Consider the following 21,171-nt stretch of genomic DNA (forward strand, 5'->3'; position numbering starts at 1 on the left):
TTCAAATCGAAAAGGAATAGTTCTATACGCTTAGTTATCTTTCGACGCTCTTCGACCTAATGGGCTCTCTTCAATCAATGCGCGTTGAATTTGTTTTAATTTTCTGTCGGTGCTCTTTCATTTGTCTAATGCGAATGAGAACTCGCGCGTATTTGGCAGATGATTCTCCGGCTGAGAATCAATAAAGTTCCGGCTCTTAATGGATGCTAATACGTATACTTCGCTCTATTCTGAACGGGAGAGTGCGAATTTTCAAACTAACGGTAAAATCGGACACCGATATTCTTTGTTCGTACATTTAGTGGTTGTTTGTCTTCATTTTTGACGCCGTAAAAACCTTTACAACACTGTTTATCTATTTTTTTATACCTAGTAAGTGTTAGAGGTTCTGCTTGAGTCGATGTGCACACGTCATCTATATTGTTTCAAAATGAGTTTCAAAATAACAATGGCAATGATGAATTTTGGCGTTTATTTCATAATTGCATAACTATTATTCTGTATTTGAATGATATCAATGATCATTTTTGAGAGAATGTGCACTACGTCATCGATATATCGGGGTTAGACTGGTTGCCGGTCAAATCAATTATCGATATATTCAAAACCAAAATAACATTGATCCTTGAAAATATACAATTCATATTATATTCTTCAATGTCGACATTATTGTAACGCAATATATGGGTGTTATTTTTCAAGGCGTTAATAAACTTTCTAGTTAGTTTTCTTGATAAACATTTTCACTGCCAAACTGCATGGAATCTGAAAAAAAAGAAAAAACAGCGACATTCCTTGGCAATAAATTACCAGTGACCCGTTGGCAAATTCACGTCAAATCAAACGGTACTAAAAACAATGACGAGCCGTATAAACAGCAAATGCGTTCATCGGGTTGATGGGTTGTGTTCATCCGCGTGTAATAACAGGTAATCTGGCAACAAAACCAAAATCAATCAGCGCAACGATGAAATGGATCTCCGCGCGTCGAAAGAGGTGACAATTACGGCGAAAAAATGTGTTGATTAATTAAAATTAACTCATCACAAAATTCCGCATACATCATCAAAATCGTTAATCGAGAATTGCCTTCGATTCTGAATCATCAGAGCGGAAGTTAAACGGCTATCTATCGTCTGGTGACGACAAAGTCAGACAATAATGGAGAAGACTATGTTGGCGTTTTTTGGCGGCGCATTTATAACTCGGCTGCCCACGAACGCGGCCAACCTTCCCTTAGGCTATATACATAAATACCATTCATCATCGGTGTTCGATTACGATTTGAAGAACGTTAATTCAATTCGATATTTCCGAGCCTTAAACATCGCAATGTGCAAACTATCAACGGTGAAACCCGTATTCGTGAAGGAATGGCTTTGACTATATTCTAAAATTTTGTTCTTGTAGAAAAGAGATACTATTATGTTGTGGTTTTATCCACGTATATGAATATATGTGTTATTTTTGTAATCGAATACCGAGATACATTGAGTGCTTTAAAAGAGGTCAATAATGTGAGAGGTAAAAAATATGTATTTTCCCCTAAATATTCACCGTATTCGAATTTCATCGTTGGAATAGGACTCGTTCAGCTTCCAATTACTTTATTGTATAAGTTTATCCCCGAGGAGGATTCGTCGAAACATGTGACACATGTAATTTAAAAGAAAACGTTGTTCTGACGCACGCTTGCGTGTTGTGACCTATAATCCACACAAGTCAGGCTCGATTTGAAACCGATTTGACTTTTTATCGGCGTAAAAAAAACTTAGAATGCTTGGATATGATTGAGATTCGAATGGGTGATAAGTATTTGGATGTTGGAAAAAAACAGTAAAAGGTAAAACCTAGCACGCAAAGAAAGACATAAACCAGAAACGCGAAACGGAAACAAACTTTTTTTCTGCATTGATTTCTTATTTCACTCTTAGGTGTGCATACATATAGAATTTGAGATTCGTCCAAAGAAAACTAATCTCAAGTGATATCGTTTCAATCCACATGTGATTATCTACATATCTAGAAATACGTGTGTATATACGTATGTCCGAGGGAAGGCCCGGGCAAGGTCGAAATCCGGATTGTTTGTTAACAGATTGCTTCGTCTTGAAATCGACGGTAGTTGACGCAGTGTTTTTATGGCTTATTCATATAACAGTAAACCTCGCCCAACTCGGACAAACTGGGACCGGCAAAATTGGACAAGCAAGTGAAGTCCAAGTTAAGGATAGGAAAATATGTTTGCAAGTCATAAATTAATCATTAATTATATTATCGAGTTGGTCATAAGTCCGAGTCGTCATGCCCGCCGAGTAAGGCGATGTCTACTGTAATTGAAGTCGATGCCTCAAAAGTTGTACCATCCATTTCAATTTGATTTTTATTGCACCGTAATATATGGATAACATTATGGTCTTTTTACAATAAAGAGGAAAAGAGATAAGAATCTTCAAAAAGGAATATATGAAAAGACGGAAGAAACAAATAAAATTTACCTGAAGAAAGAATATTGTTTAAGACAATGCGAGATACGTAAATATATATTTTTTTTCGAGATGAAAAAATCGCTGTTCCTGAGTTCGTATAATGGTAATTGTGATCGGTTTCACGGCTGAAAGGTTGAATCAGACGATGCGAGGAAATCTATTCACATCTTCACGTCGACCCTCGGGCGCAATCGGCGAAGAGATTTCTCATTCCGTAGCATACCCGAGAATCCGATAAATAAATAATTTTACGCGCAAGAAGGCAAGCGAAAAATAACGATCTAAACGGGTCATAGTCGGTAAATTCGAGATGAAAAAAATTGATAACCTGAGGTTGTGAATCGTCACGTCTGGTGTCCATCGAAAACACGGGGATGCTATCGATGTTTCCTGCGAGGGGATCGGCTAATGAGGGTTGTTCTATACCGCGCTAGCCCCCGGGCATCTCTCTCAGACCGATCAGAGGCGCGCGCTGCTTAAGATGATTTTTATGGACAACAAAATGAGTCTGTTGTATTACCGCTATTATAAGGCCTCTTGGATTCAAGCGGCGGCGAATTAGCGGAAGATTACGAATAATTGGGCGCGTTGACCACCGCACTCGTTTCATCCACCTCGGGCTACAGCGTGGCTGCAATTAATAGGAGATTATTTTTTATTAAGGAGTTGACCCATCACGAAGTCAAACGTAAGGCTAATTCGCCTTCAGGGATACGCGGATGATCACCGCCAAGTCTTAAAGCTGAACCGACGGCGGTTGAAATTCTCCAATGCGCAACGTTGTGTTTGTGTTGCGCGGGCTCAACGGTCTTATCTTTCTTTCAGCGTCGCCTGCCGCCTGGTATCAGAAATTGATAGTCTCTTTAGCTCTCAGTTCACCGTTGAATCGATTGTACGTAAACTATCGAAGTAACGATAGTTCATTTTTTTCGTTGCAGTGAAACAGGTCGATAAGGCATCGCACAAAGAGCACCGTTCAAGTCATCAGACGAAATATCCCAACGTGAGTTTTTGTCTATCTTCTTTTTGGGGGTGGCCATTGTGCTCAGATTATACCCTGTAAAGTATAGTTCCATCGCCATAACTCCATACGCAACTAACCGGCTGTCATATGGCTTCGGCTCGAAATTTTGTTTGCCAGTTCGGTATTTTATGTAAATTGAATGATTAATCCGGTAAATGCCGATATTCGTTATTTGCAGTGCAAACGACAGATCGCGAGGAATCCGTGCCAATTTGATTCGCCTCGCCGCCAGCTCCCACGATGTTGAATTTGTCTATACACGGTTCACATTTTCCCGCCTGATTTATATCGACTCGGAGGCAGACATTATAGGGTATCGCTCGTGGAAGTTATCAGGAATAAAGAAATAAGGAGAATGATATCGCTGGGCGTCACTCGGTCCATTTTTGAAAATGGTCCATAGAATTGGGTCGAAACGTCAAATTCCCATTTAGTTCTTTCATTATATTGTGGGTTTCTACTTCGTCAATCAGTCTTGTTCGCCAAACGAAAATCTCCACTGTATTTATTTCTAATCGTGTACGTCATGGGCTAGCAGTATCAACTTCATTCAACGTATTGCGAACTCTTATCCTCTTAACTATTAGACTTTCTCGACTATAGATTTATTGATCCAGCCAAGTTGATTGGTATGATTTGGAAGCTGTTTGAAGTGGTCAAAATGGGAGAAATAGTTTTTGGCACCTACATGTTTCTAGAAATCAACCACGGGCAACTCCTCCCTCGGTGATACAAGCAATTCTATTACCATAATCTGTTGTGGTAAAGCGTCTAGTTTGGCCTGTTGTTTGGATAATCACTGTGTATACAAATGCTCAAAATGCCCCGCCCAAGCATCATTGATTGCCCTGGATTGTTTTTTGTCCGTTGTATCGGAGTCGTAGTGCGGCATGACTGTTTACATATCTGTGGATGGTCTACAATAGATGGGGATCAGACCGGTCGACGTCCGCAGATTGCAAATTTTCACCAAAAAAATATCGTAAAATGATTTATATATAGCGTTCGTTCTACTATCGAATGTCCTATACAGTTCAATATAGCTCTACGTGTATTTGTAAAAACCCGTGGGTGGTTTAATCTCGTAAGCAAAATTGGAATAGGACGGCTGTGAAACTTCAAAACCACCTGTAAACGGAAAATAAAGTACCGGGGTACTTTTTACATAGAAAAATATAAGCTTATACAGCGAGCAATGGTCTAGTTAAAATCAATTTGTAGTAAAACTGTACGCGTGTACGGGTGTATTGAAAAATAGGTAGAATTTGTTGATTCGCAAGGTTTTTCTTGCAACAGTTTACCTATATGATATTTGTTATAATGTATATACATGTTTTAGCATGTCTAAACGATAATGTTCTGGAATATCTGTTGTCCGTCAACAAAATTAGTGGTGAAGTTGACAAAGATGATTGTTAATGTAAAGGTATAAGCGCCCTGGAACACTGCCGGCACCAATACACCCGCATTTTACGCAAAAACCATACATAATTTATCCTCGGTTGACCTATGCTCACAACACGACAATTGTGGTGCTAGTCTAGTTACGCCGGCGTTGGTCTCAACTGAATGCGAACTATTTAATGAACATCATCACCGACCGAGTACAGCATTGAGGATTGTAAAATGGATGTGCAGCGGGCTGTTAATTATTCATGGTTTGCCTTTTGGCATCCTGAGCGCTGCGCATACGCGGTTGCGTTATCATTGACATTTCAGTAGCATACGGGAAAAACGCGCACATCGTCCATGCGGTTTAAAAGTTTGAAAAGTACAAGTCATCGGAACATTGGAATCATTAAATATATTTGATATAATATATTTTACAAACAGAGATAATGTCGAAGGTTACGGTCGAGGTCCTGTGTCAATCATTTGAACTGGAATTCAAGTAACTTCTTACTCAGTTATACGCTTCATCGACGACTTCATACTCGTCGCTCAAAAGATAATGGTGCCAAGAAGCCATGAAATTACCGAATAACCCTGTGGATGCTGCGCGTATTCTGAAATGTTTAAATGTGTCACTCAGATCAACGCAGTGGTAGAATCAAATCCGTGCTGACAAAATGAAAGTCGTAATTACTTTTTTCAGCTATGCAATTTGCAGCATGTCTTTTGTTACAGGCTGATTGGCCAATCAGAGCAAAGGTTACGGAGAACAACGTATAGCGGATAACCAACCGTATATCTTTGCAGCGTACAACAGCTTCAATTTTATCCTTAATCGTTTCTCCGATATTTTGTACACAAACGCAGAAGAACAGATAACTATTTGAATGCGGAGATAAAGGTTCACGCAGTACAACGAGATGCGACACCATTACGGGAGATTCGGGAGATTCCCTGTTACCAATTTTACAGCGTTTAACGCCGTCAGAGTATATTACAGCGTTTTTACACATATATGTAATTTCTGATGCATTTACCTGGGAGCAAATTGGTTATTGCGAATATTTCAAAGTAAATATGAAACCATTCCCAATAACAAATTTGTTCTACGAAAAGAAGACACATAGGTATCTGGAGTAACTTTTTGTCACAAATTTCTTTTCGACATTGTTTCAAAAAGGAAGATAGATCTTTATATTGGATATCGATAAACATTTTGTCGAAAAAATACAAATTGAGTGCGGGTACAAATTTTTTGTATTATCATCGTCCCGAAAGATGACGTTGCACTCAATGATACAATACATGCGTTTTGTATACGTTCAAATCAAATCTCAAAGTTGGATTCATTTCGTCTTTCCCCGATTGTCAATCGGGGATTTGATAGCCTGCAGGTATGGATATTGCTGAAAATCGATTTCTTTTCGAGTATATTAATTTTAAGCGTATATGTATATTTTTATATATACATATGACGGATCTCAAATGTCGGCTCAAATTCTCATTATCGATTTATCAGATTTTAGGCTTCATATTTTCGAATCCTAATTAGAAATAGAATATGGGGAAAAATTACCTCGATACAATGATATGCGGTGATATCGTATCATCGCGCGTCAATCAATTATAGCTCGTTTTAATCGAAGATATTCGATAACCCGATCAAAAAATGCCGAAAGTTTCAATGTCATGAGATATCTTTTTCATAAGAATCCTCGTCGTATACGCAATATCTAATTTCGTTGTCGGAAAGCTGTCAATTTCTTTAGAAAATAACAACGTATTGTATAGGAAGTTAGATATATTACTATCGTCTGCCGAAGTTGGATATTATTGGGATATTCAAATTGGTGGAAATTAAATGAAATGGATCGAAATCCGCGAGAAAAAAAGAAACACGTAGTTCTGCGTATGATTACAAATTCTGTGGAATCGATATAAGAGTTCAACAAATCAGAACTAGCCGCCGTGTGCAGGCCTGTAATGCGCAAAACGTCTCTACAGATCAGTATTTAAGGGATTGTAGAGTGATGTCTGAAATTAATTAATACATTGAACGGGAAAATATGCATATAAACTCCTCTACAATTTGCATTCGAAATCCATGTAACTTTTTCCGATTTTAAAGGCTAATTTCTCATCGGATGCATCAAATTTTTTTTTTCCTTCACCAAAATTTGCGAACCCGATCAATTCAATACGCTTCTGTTACTTGGGTTCATTCTATCGCAGTTATTTTGTGAATATCGATAGTAAGCAGACAAAGGTTTGTCAGCCACCCTCCTTTGACGAATCATAGATTGTTGTTATCAATCTAAAATCAAGAACACCAGAACACTTGCTTGAAATTGCTAAAAGAAATATACATGTTAGAAATAGAACCCTTTACAAGTTTAGCGAAAATCTATTGTAATTTCTAACTGAAAACTGAATGAAAACTAGAATTTGGTGTCCGTGGATCAGGCTAAATAATTGGATAAGATTGGATAAGAATTATTTGCTTGATCTAATTCAATGTCAACAGTTGCAGACACGGAATAATTTAAATAATATATATACATATTCTCAATTTTTTATTCTATCAGCATAAAATATAAAATAGTTGTCGATCATTTTATCTAACATTTTTATCTATCATTTTATCAGTTGATCTAAAATATCCCAATGTGTCTGACTTAAAAAGATATAAGTTCATATGGATGCAGTTAAAATCACCTAGAATAGACGTATCGCCACAAGATGTGAAACGCATAAAAAGTCGTGATATTCAGGTTTGGTGCTGGTATTGTTTTCGGGCTACAGATAATGCTTTCATAACGTGTTACAACTATTGTAACGCATCAAAATGTCCTGTGGCTGCAACGTTAGAAATTGATTTGATTCGATATTTTCATTTCTCATTTTGAACGTTTTAACCCATTAGCTATAGCTGACTAAACGGGCGGGGGTAGAATCGAACATTTTTGAAATGTTCAAAATGGTTTCTTCACTTGTGACTTCATATAGAATTTTATATTTCTTTGTTTTTCGATGATACAATTTATTGACGTTTGGATACATTATAAGTCTGAACAAAAAATCCTTTCAAACACGCAATCGATAGGATAAACTTATCACGTTTACCGCAGGTACAGTAGACATTTGGCATTTATAATATTTGTACTTTACAAATATGTAAAATTAATCAAAATGGAAAAAATGTATACTTTTTTGTTTCTATCTCATAATTTGAATTTGTCGCTGCCCTTTTCGAAGGAGCAGAATCATATAAAATAGACAAGGATAATACAAATAATCACTTATGATAATCATAATAATCAGATGTCGATATTTACTTTTGAAAATGAAAAGAAAGATAATCCAAAATACTTCCAATCGACGATATAGAGATAGAAGTAACACCAGATAACCTCAAACAAGAAATTCATAATTTCCATTCAGTACTGTAGTATTGATTGATATCGTATCGCAAACGTTTTAGATATTTCACTCGTTTTTTTTGGAATGTTTTTCACTATTCCTGACCTTACGCACTCGTCGTTAATACAAAAAACGTATCTAGTACGCTTATCTGTACGCGTCTTATACCGAATAATACGGCAATTCTCTGCGATGGTGACGGTGACTTTTCGACGACTCTTGATACCACAAAGAATTCACGAGGAATATTATTCAATAAGGTTCGAACAAAACTCGTCCGCTCTCGTCACAATCATTACGGAGAGATACAAAGACGTTTAGGACACAGCTCGCCGCATGGTGCATCAATTCTTTTTTGCATATGTTGTTGGTATCATCTATAACACAGATCTGGTAAAGCACTTGATGACCCAGCCGCATAATAGGTAATCTGCAACCCCGCCATCTTGAATTCTAGCAGAGAAAATGACATCGCTTTGTTTTTTTTCTCTAATTTCCGTTGACAGCTTTTTTAAAAGCAAAACTACGCGAGGGCATCGTATATGAATAGGAATTTTTATTGTCATAAAAGAATATCTGCATTATGTGAACCATTTTATCCTGCTTTTTCCAAAGACTAAATGAACGGGCACTATTTTGTTTCGCGGTTGAGTAGTACGGAAGTAAGTACGCTGTTTTTATTAATGCTCTAACTTTCCGTGGTTTACAAAACATATTCAATTGTAATAACAACCAGCCGAACGCTAATTTTTCGGCAAATTTCGAGTTATTAGTAATATTTATATAAAATAGTACGTTCATATGTACAGAGTACTGTCATCGCACTCCGGGAAGCAGTGCCATATGACCTACATTCTGCCGCAGCCGCATACGTAATCATTATGATAATAACTTCGATGCGCTTTTCTGAAAATTGCCAATGGCAGCCGCTGTCTGTGGCACGTCAAAATATTGTGCATCCAGCTAAAGAGAAAAAGCATTGCTGAAATTACGATGACATAATCGGGTATGTGAGTCACGGAAATAGATCGTTTTTATGAATGAGAATACTTCGGCAGAATTTGGATTAAATTCCTTTTGTCAGTTTATCGTAAACTCGCTGAAATTATTCCCGGATATGTGCCAAAACATCGTTGCAGCTTATATATGATTTGCCCCCTCCCCTGGATATACACCTGCCCCCCCCCCCCCAAAAAAAATAAAACTCTGTATTGAAAAACATTTTCCAAATTCGCACGAACTACAGACTTCCATAATTCAACACAAGACAGAGGAAAATTTTGTATATGAAATGTGTTTATTCCATTAACGTTTGTAAAACTAATATAGTATCGAAATTTCAAGATTCTTAAATGTACGTGTGTGACAAAATTGAAAATCTCATTTCAAAATATTAATAAATGTCGTAAAAAATCTTACATATAAAATTGTCATTGACATAATGATTATTGAAAAAATATCTTTACATCATTTAGTTCTGATGCGTGAAAAAGCAAATATATGATCACATTATTTGGGATGTCAACTGGATCCAATCAATATATTATTTCGTGTTTCATTACAGTGAAAATCTCTCTCATGCCCAATTTGGACCAACGTTTAAAAGATATTTCAGTTTTATCATGATATATTGTAACCAGAACTGAATGAATTCTGCTAAAATCTAACTCGACGCAAAATTTAAATGACTTTTCAACAGTATCGGCATTCACGTGGGAGTCATGGCTGCCATTTACAAACATTCGTTGCTTGACTGTTTTTTTTTTCTTTCTGTTATTTTTTCACGATTGCACTGAACGGCTTTTGACGCAAATTCGCTTTAAGTACTGATTGCAAAAAATGCGACGAACACACCAAACAGGCCCTGTCACTTTGCATTTGAACGGATAGCGAAGCTACGGTCGGGCAAGAAATGAATATCGAATTTATTGCACCGATGTCACCTCGTGGTTGAATAGAAATTCATTACGGGCTGGCAACCTTAGAGCAGATCTTACCATAGCGTGGCTGATTCGTTTGTTTAGAGGTAAAAGGCTAATCAATGGCGTACTGTTGGCGCGCTGTTCGGGGAAACGAACTGCAGATTTGCACTCGATGACCGCTTTCAATCGGCCAACCAAATCGCATGACACTCAGTCGGTAACGTGTAAAAATACGCACGCATTTTCCAGCCAAACTGTTCAATATTTGGCTTATCGTCAACACGGCAACCGAAACTCGTGATGAATATAAAGCAGTAAATGCAATTACGAATCGACGACAGCCGGGTGGTTGCGTTTTAATAATAATGCTTCGCCATCGGTATACTGGGAGCCCGACAATCAATTAAAATAAAATTTACTTACTATGATACACTGAATGGGGTTATACAAGTAAGGCTATCCGCATTCAGGCGAACTACGTAAACTGCACCGTCGTCTGAGTTGAACAACGCAACAATATTCAGATAATCCCATCGGATTTATTCGTGACTATTCAATTGAAACTGGGAAGGCCGTGTTAAAAAGCATGGCTTGTATACCGATGTAGAAAACGTATACCGATATAAAACAAAACATGGCAGGGGATGGTAGCAGTTTGGAGAATGAAAAATAAAACGCTTTGAATGTAAAAACGTTCTTGTATTGGTTGGGTACCGGTATTGTATGATGGCCGATGTGTGTATGTATGTATATGTATATATATTTCGGAATATCTACCCTCATATTCCGAACGATTCGCGTTTTATTTTTGCTTGTAAAGAGGCCTGCCACTGGGGCTATCTGGTGTCATGTCGCGATCGTTAACAATGAACCTGCCTAAAAACGCTTGACGGACACCTATCAATCATAACACAGGTATTTTATCACCCTCATGAAAGGGCCTATTGTCAGCGAGGCTCATTTCAGTTTAAACCTCACGGCAGGGTTTTCATGATCTTGTCTTCGGACAATGAAGAATTGTTACCGTGTGTTCAACGAAAGATAAGTACCCTAAGTCGACTATAATACAGCCCCATACTCTAGTTATAAGATATCACAGTCAGACCAGACTGTACGAAATCGTCTATCCTCATTTTTTTGAATGGCATCGTTCGTGCAATTACTGGACACACATGACTACGGGATAACCCATTATATACCCTCAAGACCGGAGTCACTTCGAGGATGCGATGATCCCTGCACGGACACCTGAAAGCTAACGACTCAAGACGATCATACCAGATGATCGTGCCATTTACACGAGCGAAACACGTCAATTTCGAGCAGCGCTTAAACTAGCAAGAACAAGAAAAGTTCATTGACGCCTTGAAAAAAATAACACTGAGTGAATAATATAACAATGAATAATCTAATATGAAATATATAATATTGAGGATCAATGAAGTTATTTTGCATTTGAATCAATCGATAATTGAATTGAATTGACCGGCAACCAGTCTAGCCCCGATATATTGCGCGCACATCCTCCCAACAATAATCATCAAAGTTCAGCATAAATAAAATACGAGTTATGAAATACATTCAATTACAAGATCAACGCCAAAATTCATATAATTGTGATTTTGAAACGCCAATATTGATGACGTAGTGCACATCAGCTCACACAGAACCGTTTATATAATGCATTCTAGGTATCAGTGTATATAATCACTATTGTAACGGTTTTTACGGCGTCCAAAAAAGGACAACCACGCAATTCAATAAAAGAACCTATCAAACATACTACTGTACCTATCGAATATTCAAAAAAGAAGTATCAAGAAAGTACATTCCACAAAGAGAAAAGTTTTTGAAAACAGATCCATACGAATGTCACTCATTCTAGACGTTCCATTACGTGGGTACAGACGTGAACTGATGTTTTAGTTTGAAATAATTGATTGTGAAAATGTAGAAAGAAAAGAAAAGACTCGCCATAAGGGCGATGCTAATTTACGTGGAACCGATTATCAATGTATCGCTGTTGTTTCATCGCGTTGAAAAAGAACTAACCCTTCAACGTAATTAATTAAAAACTAAACGTTATGAAGGACAATTAATAACATGTTATATGTTCTACCGGTAACTCATATGCATTAAGCCGATATTAGTTCTGTGTTACGCGTAAGGACACTAATGCAAAATATACTATTATACGTAAAACAGTTAAGTAAATGTGTTTGTATGCTAAAGAAGACACGCAAAGTATTTCATTTATGACTTTTTTCGCGAAGAAAAATTGTACTTACTACTGTCAAGGTTTAAAAATCGCTTGATTTAACGTTCGGCGTTTGGTATATGTAAAGGCATTACATTTAGAGGGCAAAACACGATGCGACACGTATCTTGCTGTAATCACATACTATAGCTATTGATGTTTTCAAGTTTTTAGGTTTGAACTGGTTGCTGGATTAAGAGATCAAATATATACGTATCAAGGGCGTGTCCAGACGATCAAGCATATCGTTTATGATATGATCCGAAAATCGTGGAAGGTTTTTAGTCATCTCAGTATAGGATAATATGAATTTATTGATACGATAGATCGAATGCTCGGAATAAACCTTGAGAAATGCTTCTGCTTTCTACGTTCCATCGGTGTCACCAAATTGATTTGCCTTTTGTGTATATGTTGATTATCAGGTCGATCGCGCGGCGTATTTCGTGAAAACTTCAATGCTTTTGTACCCGATGATCTGTGTAAAAATAAGCAAATGAGTATAGATAACAGATATACAGCGTTGTAAACAAACAATCATCAGTAAAATGGATTTTGGTCATGCATTAATTCATCAAGTGGCATTTAGTTTTCCCGCGGGCTAAATGAAGTTGTACTGAAGAACCCACTATACAATTCGTAGCGTTATATTTCCTAGTTCATTCGGGCAGGTGAGAAATCCTTACAAATCCAATGACGCCTCGAGCTTTGCCGCGGGAAAAGACGCTTCGCTGGCCAATTCCACCACAGAAGCCACGGACCCCGAGACCTTACGTCGTTTGTCTGGGGGCTAAACAGTGGCAACTGCGAGTTAATGACGAAGCCATCAAGCATCGACTGTGGATTGAATGGTTATTTGCCAATTATCAGTTTTATGGAAGTTTACCATTTGATGATACGAATAGATGCGTGATCCAAAAGTTCAGACCAGTTACACCACTGAAAAGTTCGTCTCTCCGAATGTACTATTGCGCCACGATATCTCTTATGCGAAGTTTGAATCAAATTAAATCATAGGCCTACGTGATGCTCAGTAACATCATTGAAATAAAGGAAAGTATCAGTTATTCCTAGGTTCCGAGGCACATTTCGTAGGTTACTTTAGATAGTGCATATTCAGTTTTGTCGCATTCAGCGAGAAGTGACGTTTGCTAAATTTCTGTTGCGATCTGCTCCTTACATCTTATACAGTCGCAATGGAATCTATCACGGCGCATCGTCATTCTTTCGCTACCGGAAATTTTAACAAACAATCATTCGGCTCGAACTCGAGAATCTATCTCTATTACTCCGGTCTCGGGCGTCAATAGCCGCGTTTTGTCAGTTGAGACAAAGCTGCTGGGGCTCGACGAGCATCTCGCACTGAAAGGAACTCCGGGATACTCGAGGCGATGACATTGCCGCGCCTAGAGAGAAGCGCGCCCAATTATCGGGAAAGCCGTGAAAAAGAAACAAGAAGACATCCGTGTCTCAGACCGGTAAACAACGCGGCTGGTTCATTACCGAAACCGAGCAGAAGTCACGTCTTATTTCCTGGCGCTGTATGAGAGGGTATTACACCATTACACATGGATTATGCCAACGATAATTGAATAGGAAACTTTACATTCCTCATAATATAAAGACACGTCGATTCAAAGAGAGAAAATGTTCTGTATATAATGAATTTGGGGATGTCGTCGATTTTTTCTTCATTAGCCAATTTCTATTACTTTGACAGAGATTTTTTCTAGTAGATTTGTGAATTTCAGTAGATAGAATTAATAGAGCTTTTGATATTGACAGATAGTGAAATCTCGGGACATGGGGTTCAAAAGTCATATAGCATCATATTGTAACATCATATTGTCGCACGCGATCTTTTTGTTAGCTGCGGCATACGCAAGTTGTCGACGTATTTAGTATAGACACTCACAATAGATTTTATAGTTCAATTTCCAAGATGATTTTCGTTTCGCCCAGAAAAAGTTGTAGCATCGCTTCATACAGTCAATGTCAATAACGATTTTTTAACGATCCCATTAAATGCCACTACTCTCTAAACGCCGATATTTTTCAGCGAAAGAATTTGCTCAATCTAACTCAAATTCGATGAAAATACCATTCTTTATTACGCCAAATTCGTTATAAGCACCATATTTTTCATTTTTCATTATTTAGGACTTTCACTGTATTTCAAGATACATTTCATATTTGATTTGGCAAATGAAGAAGCATAAATGGATTTAGTATACAGTAATCTACACCCGAAGTCCATAAACGAACCTTTTTGGTCAATTCTTCGCCGCAGCGTGGAATGTGGGATATCGCGGCGTCAGCTGCGTACATCAATCGACCGTCTGGGAGCAAGTGGTAATCTTCGATACTGGCGCTGTAACCGGCTCTCATCAGGGCGACAGAAAGACATCCGAACGTTTGATTATCGATACGGTTAAGTTGTTTCTTTCGACGGATCGCGACACCTGACACGGCAAAAACTGATAATTTTACAGCGCAGATGCGCCTCGTGTGAAAGGTCGTAGACACTCGATCGACGCCGAACACACCGTTTTTTACATCGTTTCGCTAAGTGCAATTCCCCGTTTTCGTAAGACAACAAAAAATCTGAATCAAGACGTTTCAAGGAATGCGGGTAAGGTAGGCACAAAAAAGTGTGCATATTACACGTTTTCATTTCAAGCCAACGCTCAGATTCATTAACAAGGAAACTAACTTGAAGGTTTATTGACAACATGAAAAATAACACATATATTGCTTAATATTTGCTACAATACAATATCAGGGATCAATAAAAGTCATTTCGAATATGAATACATCGATAATTGAATTGAATTGACCGGCAATCAGTCTAGCCCCGATATATCGATGACGTAGTGCACAGCCTCTCATAAAAAAGCCTATTTGAATTTATCAAATATGTAATAAGACTTATGAAATAGATTCAATTACAAAATAAACGGCAAAATTCACAGTCTTAATCGTTATTCTGCAAACGCAAATATTGATGACGTAATGCACATCGACTCATATAAAACCCCTTTAATAACTAATAGTTATCAATGTATGTAAACATTATTGCAACGGTTTTTACGGCGTCAAATAAAGTGAAATGCAAAAACAAAACGTTCGAACATAGGAAACAAAAACGGTGATTATACAGGACTATATTTCTGCAAAAGTACGTAGAAAACTATCTAACTTGAAATTGGTTCTAGCAATAATCCCCGTAAGTACTCTTATTGCTTATAGTATTATGCATGGGGAAAACGGAGAGCGTAAATTTGTACGAAATCAGCAGGGAAAACGAAGTTTGAAAAACTGTCATAATCAATCAGCGGGAAGATGACCAAATTGGCACGCAAGCGGTTGCTCAAGCAGAATGGAAGCTTCTCCATCAACAACATGATTTCTGCTGTCACGAGCAAACTTCTTCACGATCTGTCCCTCCGGTGTCATCGCTAGATTACTTCGGTCTACTTCAGCGGAAAGCCAATCTTGCTGAAAGATGTTCGCCGTGTCAGTTGGGAGTAAATGCGTCGAATTGAAAGGTAAATTAATTGCGGATCATCGTCGCTAAAACGCGTCGCAAAATGAGACCTGAAAATACTACGCCGCGCTTCGTTGCCTGCGATGGTGTCAATGGGACAATCGGTTAGTGAAGGGTCGATGAACGACGCGTTGCCGATGCTGTATCGAGCAACCTAAGAACTAATCGAATGAAACCGCGGAACAGGCTTTTTACTGGACCGGCCAGCTTTTTGTGAGACGGTATTTCACAGAGATGTGCAAAACAGATAACGGACAAAATAAACGCACTTCAAAAAAATAACTATAATCGGTAGTCTCCATGCGCGTATAGCTAAGCAATCCAGGGGCCAAGTTGGTAAGAAGATACCCGGCGGATGAATAAGATAGTAACGATGAACTTTTAATAGTCACTATGTCATCTATCCGCTGGTTAACTCTAACCAACTTTTGGGTAACTGCCCCCTGTCCTGTTCATTAGCATATACATGTGTACCCCCTGTCCTGTTCATTAGCATATACATGTGTACAAAACGATATGTAGATCACGTCAGAAAGTACTTTCATTCGTTTGTGTAATAACGGTCGGTTTATCGCGTTAAGGTCATTTGTTTGGTCATCTTTGCGCAAGTATCGGAAGTAGATGGACAAATCTTCGTCTAAGGGGAAATGTTATCGCAGTCGATGAAAGCATATGCCAGCAGATCATAACGCGCGAATAGCGCACGTCCCACGATTTCTAATCGCAAAATCTTAACTAGATACATCACTTATCTTTCGTTGATCGTTTCGAATTCAACAATATGCACATGGCGCGGTTTATCTGATTTCGATATAGATTTCGACAAACTTTCGCCCGCCCATTAGCACTTTCGTCTGCGATAATATCGAACAATGGAGGGGCTTCCTTCACGCCACAACTAGGAAGCCTACGGCACTCGGAGTGGATCGTGTTAGAAAAGGGCAAGTTTTAACGTTGTTCCCCTACGGCAAGGCACGACCCCGTGCTATGTTTGGTTGTGGACAATTACATGGTGTATTAGCTATTGACTGCCATTAGGCGGCGGAAGGAACATGGAAACATCAGTGCGCCGGGCGGTGGAACCCTCGCGTATCCTCTTAGGACTGATGTAAGAGTGCCGCGAGATAGCGTTTAATGATGTGAAACTTCACAACGCCTCGCCTACCAAATTCGTAGGCATTCCTTTAAAAATACTATGATGAATTTCAAAGCAACGAATTCATCAAGAAGCAGTTGATTGTCAAATCGTAAAAAAGCTCTTTCGTTAATCTTATGCGGTTTTCGTTTAATTGCTCTGGTTAAAACAATCTATCGCAAGGCGCACTCATAAGTATATATGTACCTACTAGTGCCATCTATCCATACGGTTTACGGGCATAAGTTCAAAAAATATTAATCGTTTAATTTACCTATAAACCTATACATTGGATTGCCTTTATACATAAGGTATAACATGAATTTTTACACAATAACGAGCGTTCTAGTTTCCTTGATCAAATTCGTGAAACATTTCAAGAGGTCTTGTGCATTGTAATGCAGCTCATTGCTGGCGCCAATGAAGCCACTCGAAGTCCGAGTCTTCACTCGCTGAGTTCTCGCAATCGTCTGCCCGCTTTGTACCACCTGCTCTTAAACCTCTCCACAAGGCGAAGAATCGTTACAAAAACCACATTCTCTATGGCCCAAATTGTTCATTTCCAACTTTTCTCATTTCAAGTATGTGTATGTTTTGATTGTCTAACGTGGAAATGCTAGCACTGTTTACGACGCTCCATTGACTCGATAAAGCCCGCTATCTGTCTATTCCTAAGCGCCACGTAGACAACGCTTTCGTAAATATTTAATTCGAGTTAGGCGAGCAATAGCTGCGTCTGATTTTTCATAACGGAAGAATTGTTTTCGGTTCGACGTCTGAAATTGAACCAGGTATTGCATTAAACATTGGCATTAAACAATCGAAACCGCAAATATCCATCAAGTTTCCTGATTCTATTTTTACAAATGAGCTACTAGGAGCTATTCCCCATATCGTGTGTCTTACATAAGCCATCAGAAATCATTTGTTTGCTCCAATATCACTTGAGTTCCTTGAATAGCTAAATGAACAACGCTCTTATCCTGGGGGCACAATTTACTTTTATAAATTATACTGATTTTAACATAATTTGGAAGTCCTCGAAACTGTTCGCTGAAAACCCCACGAAGACGGCGATCGGCTTCTCGCTAAGCCGTCCCAATATCCAATTATCGACCTCCAGCCGAGATGTCCATTCCCGTACACACTTTTACAATGAAGGCTTGAGAACTTCGGGGGTCTCGTACAATGCCAAATGACGTCCGTGGTGCAAAAACTTTCTTCTTGCTCAATTGCACCATTTCATTACGCATAAGTGGGGGTCTTCGTTGTTTGACACTTTCTAACAATAAAGTAGCGAAAATCCTTATTCAAACTGTGAATAATTACACTTCATATTCGCGGTGCGGCGGGCATGTCATAATTTCGAACGATGTCATTTAAATTTGTCGCCGAACGAGTCTTGATAATTTGGAAAAGAACTGAATGACCCGTTTTAACGTTCAGATTTAGGTTGGCTGTTAAATTCCAACGCGTGCGTCAAAATGGTAGAAATAACCAATTTGTTTGTCACGTTGAATAATTCATAGACTGGCAAGAAACCCGTGGAAACCATGGGTGTTTTCTTTCTTAACTTTTCGATTCATTGCACGTAAAATTAAGTAGGAGCATTCTATAACGTATGAATATCATGCGGCATTTTATCTCGTGTCCGTAGAGACCTAGCGGAATATCAGAAGAGAAATCCACGATATCGATTAAATTGTTTTTTACATTCAATTTTCATTTCAAACAGAAAAACTAAAATTTTCACAAAAATTGCACGCGCCTTACATTCATCATGCAGACATTATAGCCGGACGGGATAAATCGATTCAAGCTGTAGTACTTTATTACTGAATTTTCGGGCATAATTCTTCCACCCATCCTCAGAGTTTATTTCATTTTCAAATAAACTCTGAGGAGGGATGGAAGAATTCTGCCAGAGACGCCAGTAAAAAAGTTCACAGCTTTAGTGAATCGATATTGTGGGTTCTCATATATTATTCATCGGGGCTGTGACTAATCTCAACTTCCATGTGGAATGTCGGGAATAAACTGTGCCCGTGGAAACCGGGCCCTTCCTACTAATGATGTGTTTTATGACACCCCCTTATTAACTGGTTCTGAGGCGTTCCGTCACTATCTCCATATTCTATCGCTTCGGGTGAAAGCATCTTAAAGGCTTGTGTCACAGACTGGACTGGACCTACGAGCAATCATCTCAGCTGATATGTTGAGATGATTGCTCGTAGACTGGACAAACTAATATTTCTTCATTTTATGCATAGGCTTCGTAGCTATGGCTCTATATCTCTAGTGAATATGATCTTCATCATCTGTTAACCTATCAATGATACAAGTAGGGTACCATCCGTAATTCGTGGGAACGCAACAGTCCTTCGGTGTGTGTTAACACGTCTCTAGCAAATTCTTAATAAAAGCTTCCTTCAAATGACTTTCACGAGATTAACCTTTTACAATTGACGCAGGCGACATTCATACTTACAAGATACATAGAGGACCGCGGTGTGTATAGAGATGACAATTTTGGACAATGACGACGGCAGAGTTTCGTATTGTCTGCCAACACGATTATGCGATATGAATACATAAATCGAGGCGACGCGGCTGTAGCCAACGTCCATAATTACGTATGCATCAATAGAGCCACTGATTTGATTAATACGACCGATGTCGATTTCAGTGCAAAAATGGCCGCCAGAGCCACAACCGTTGGTAAACAATTACATGATTCTTGCTTGATTAGTCCAATTTGAGGTTAACAATTCGGACCTAACAATTATATTCAGTGCGGTGTGAATCTCGCAGCCCCCGATGATATCAATTTATCAAAATTAATATGCGCACCATGAAGCCATAACGGCATGCCTACCGTCATTCACAGTAATAATATTTTTGTTTTTGTATACTTGTATCATTTCGATCATACCATATAAACGTCTATTTAGAGATATAAATCCAATATATACGTATTCAGGCTTTATGCAACCCCACAAAAATAATCGAAATTGGCTCCACGATGTCTTTCGTAGTCCCTGGCGTCCGTCAGAGGGAAAGATAATGGAATTAATTTTCGGACAATGAAGTTTATATACATTGTATTTCATGAGAAGTATAAGTTAAAATTGAGATTAAAGATTACGAAAAAGCCTATCGATTTAATTCGTATAACGACAAGTCTTTTCAAAGAGAAGAGTTCCGGAAAAATCGAGTAGTTATCATTCTATTTTACGTAGACAATCTTGTGATACTGGAGCGGAGTGTCGGACTCCGAACCTATCACCTCCGGCATGCCAGTCGAGCACGCTTACCACTAGGCCTTCTTCGACCGCAAAGTGATGCCGTGATTAACAACGATAACGGTGAAAAGGTGAACTAACCTTCTACTCGCATGCCAACATGACGCTATGCAGACCGGACTCAGAGAAAATTCTGAAATTCTCGGAACAGCTTTGAAACTATGCGACTAGCAGTATTTCTATCAAAAAATTAGTCGAAGCAAAATGGAAAAAGTAGAATTTGTATCGGGGAATTTGTGTTTTTGTTGGGGAGAGGTAGGAAAATGTTTTAAAGAAAGAATAAGATATTTAGAAATATCACTTAGAATTTTGGAATGATCCAGGGTATCGGTATCATTTATATCTCAATAAGGCGCTACATTCGGTCAGTAGGCCTTTTGTACTAAACATTTAAAGTCCGACGGTAGATGAGCTACTACTATATTAGTTCACAGATATTCCGCTATAATTATTCGTAGGGGCAGCACTGAATGGTCGAAAGCTGACTAGTTATCTCAGCGTGAGATCGGACCGCAAGCGACCAAACATCTTAGAATATACAGAACTAGCGAATTACAACAACAAAAAAACAAAGAGTCCGATTAGATTAACGGACTCTTTATCCTTTTCATCTTTATCTTGTTGAATCAATTTATTCTCATCACTCTACATCAACATGGTATAATGATAGTTAAGAGCCGCAA

The sequence above is a fragment of the Tubulanus polymorphus genome, chromosome 3 (genome assembly GCF_964204645.1).
Source record: "Tubulanus polymorphus chromosome 3, tnTubPoly1.2, whole genome shotgun sequence".
Lineage (NCBI taxonomy): Eukaryota > Metazoa > Nemertea > Palaeonemertea > Tubulaniformes > Tubulanidae > Tubulanus > Tubulanus polymorphus.